This window comes from Propithecus coquereli, unplaced genomic scaffold, assembly GCF_000956105.1.
Source record: "Propithecus coquereli isolate 6110/MARCELLA unplaced genomic scaffold, Pcoq_1.0 Scaffold249, whole genome shotgun sequence".
In the NCBI taxonomy this organism is placed as follows: domain Eukaryota; kingdom Metazoa; phylum Chordata; class Mammalia; order Primates; family Indriidae; genus Propithecus; species Propithecus coquereli.
The window spans coordinates 3,795,061-3,798,545 of record NW_012148052.1 but is presented as its reverse complement, the minus strand read 5'-3'; positions in this window follow the sequence as shown (position 1 = coordinate 3,798,545).

Below are 3,485 nucleotides of genomic sequence, written 5' to 3'. Positions count from 1 at the left end.
GCTATAGACTGGGAGAAAATAGTTGCAAATCATATATCTGACAAAGGACTTATATCTAGAATATATAAAGAACATTCAAAATTCAATAATAAAAGAAGCCCAGATAATCCAATTAGAAAATGGGCAAAAAACTTGAACAGACATTTCACCAAAGAGGATCTACAGAAGGCAAATAAACACATGAAAGAATGTGAACAGCACTAGCCATTAGGAAATTGCAAATTAAAACTGTGATGAGCTATCACTACATGCTTGTGAGAATAGCTAAAATAAAAAATATTGACAACATCCAATGCTGATGAGGATGTGGAGAAATTGAATCTTTCATCCATTTCTGTTGGGAATGTAAAATGGAATAGCCACTCTGCAAACTAGTTTGGTATTTTCTTAAAAAAATTAAACATTTCCCAACCATATGACCCAGAAATTGCCCTCCTTGGAATTTATCCCAGATAAAGGAAAACTTATTTCCACATGAAAACCTGTGCATGATTGTTCAGAGCAGCTTTATTTGTAATAGTCAAAACCTGGAAACAACCAAAATGTCCCTCAAATAGGTGACTGGTTAAACAAACTGTGGTATATCCATATTATGTGTAGTGGGGGGTTAAATGGGGACCCCTCAAAAGACATGTCCATATCCTAACTCCTAAACCTGTGAATGTGATCTTATTTTGAAAAAGGGGTCTTTAAAGATGCTGGGTTCTTTTGGTTGTATTTTAATTTTGTTTTTTGAGATGGGGGTCTTGCTATATTGCCCAGGCTTGTCTTGAATTTCTGGCCTCAAGGGATCCTCTTGCCTCAGCCTACCGAGTAGCTGGGACTACAGGCCTGCACCACTACAAGTGGCTCACAGATGTGATTAAATTAGGGATCTCAAGGTGAGATCATCCTAGATTGTCTGGGTGGGCCCTAAATCCAATGACAAGTGTCCTTCAAAGAGACAGGAGAGGGGAAGACTCAGACACAGTGGAGAAGGCCATGTTAAGAGGAAGGTAGTGATTGGAGTTAGGCCCCTTCAAGCTGGAGCCAAGAGAAGCTGGAATAGGCAAAAAAGCATTCTCCCCTGGAGCTCTCAGAGGGGCTGTGGCCCTGCTGACACTTTGATTTCAGACTTCTGACCTCCAGAACTATAAGAGAATAAATGTTGTTTTAAGCCACCAAGTTTGTGGTGATTTGTCATGGCAGTTCTAGGAAACGAATACACCATGGGATACTACTCAGCAGCAAAAAGGAACAGTCCTGGTACAGCAACTGCTCGGATGGATCTCAAGGGCTGGTGAAAAAGGCTATCTCACAAGGTCACATACTGTATAATTCCACTTATGTAACATTCCCCAAAAGACAAAATTATAAAGATGGAACACAGGATTGCCAAGGGTTAGGGTGGGGGAGTAACTAGGAACAGGAGGAGGGAGACCTTTGTGGTGATAGATCTCAATTGCAGTGGTGGTTACAGAAATCTAAGCATGTGATAAAATGACAGAGAACTATTTATTCACGCTGTACCAGTATAAATTTCCTGCTTTTGATACTGTACTATAATTATGTAACATGTAACCATTAGCGAAAGCTAGGGGAAGGAAACATGGGGCCTTTGTGTACTATCTTTGCAACTTCCTACGAATTTATCATTATTTCAAAATAGAAAGTTTTAAAAAAGTTAATTATGCATGAGGGAACTTTCTAGAGTGATGTGCATGCTCTGTGTTATATGGGTGAATACAGCTCTCACGACTCATCTAAACGGACCCTTAACGTGGGTGCATGTTACTGCCTGTAAATTTTATCTCAGTAAAATTGTTGTTTTTTTTAAGTTAAAAACAAGAAACAACAAAAGTATGAGGAGCAAATAAAATGTATCAGTTTTGAGCCTGAGTTTTTCTAGGCCAAACATTGGAATAGTCTACCTTTTGCTACCTAATACCTCATAAATCCACATATTACTGAGCACTTCAATGCAAGGATTCCATTGCCTTCCCAGCATCTGATATGGGACAGAAGTAGGTAGATGTTCACCGGGTGAAGGTATGCCAAGGGCAGTTGGAGAGGAGACAGACTCTGGCCTCCAGCCTAATGGTATAATTTAGATCGCCTCTTGCTAATGTATCTGGAGCCATTCCCTCTCTTTGTGGCACAAGGAGTAGGCATATTAAACCAGCCAACCTTAGGTAACATTCTTGCCATCCGAGAGAGTTAGTGCTCCAGGATATGAGAGTAGGAAGTCTGGACCAGGGATGATTACTCCTTGTATCACGCGGATTATTTCTCTGCCTACATCCTGTCTCCCTATTAGACTGTGAGTTGGAGGGCAAGGACTTTTTTACGTTGTTCCAACCCTCTTAGACCTTATAGTTCAACAAACCCAGCAGCCGGTTGGGAATCCTTTGACATTGATGAATTGCAATGCCATTTGTTCATGGGAATACGTAGCCATTTATGATATGAAGGGGAAGTTCATATTTAAGAAAACATTGTTTTGCATGATGAACACAGTACGTAAACTATTTACATGGGAGCCTTTCTCACCCAAGATCAACCTACTTGGCATCAGACCAATTTACCATTTAAAGTAGCCAAAGACCAGGAGGATCACTTAAGGCCAAGAGTTTGAAACTGGCCTGGGAAATAGTGAGAAAAAATAAAAATTATCAGCTGGGACGGTGGCATGCACTTGCAGTCCTAGCTACTTGGGAGGCTGAAGCAGGAGGATCTCTCGAGCCCAAGAGTTGGAGGTTGTAGTGAACTATGACTGGGCCACTGCACTCCAGCCTGGGTGACAGAGGAAGACCCTGTCTCTAAAAAATAAAATAAAATAAAATAAAAAATAAAGTAGCCAAAGACCACTTCTAGGAATAGAGACTACAGAAGTAATAATACACGTACATAAAAATGCATGTAGGGAAAAAACCAAAAAGAAATCTTAGTCCAAAACAATGCATGTAGAAGAAGATGTGTTGCAGCATCGTTTGAATTTAACAAATTGGAGACGGCTGGGCATATGGCTCATGCCCGTAATCCTAACACTCTGGGAGGCTGAAGTTGGGAGGATTGCTTGAGGTCAGGAGTTTGAGACCAGCCTAAGCAAGAGTGAGACCCTGGCTCTACAAAATAATAGAAAAAAATTAGCCAGGCATGGTGGCCCCCACCTGTAGTCCCAGCTACTTGGGAGGCTGAGCCAGGAGGATTGCTTGAGCTCAGAAGTTTGAGGTTGCTGTGAGCTATGATGATACCACTGCACTCTAGTCTGGGCAACAGAGTTGGACTCTGTCTTAAAAAAAATAATAAAAGGAAATAATCAAAATGTCAAAGAGGAAATAATTAAATAGATTATGGCATACCCCAAATATCATATAAATAGCCATAAGAAATGTGAGACAGGCTGGGCGCCGTGGCTCACGCCTGTAATCCTAGCACTCTGGGAGGCCGAGGTGGGCGGATTGTTTGAGCTCAGGAGTTCGAGACCAGCCTGAGCAAGAGCGAGA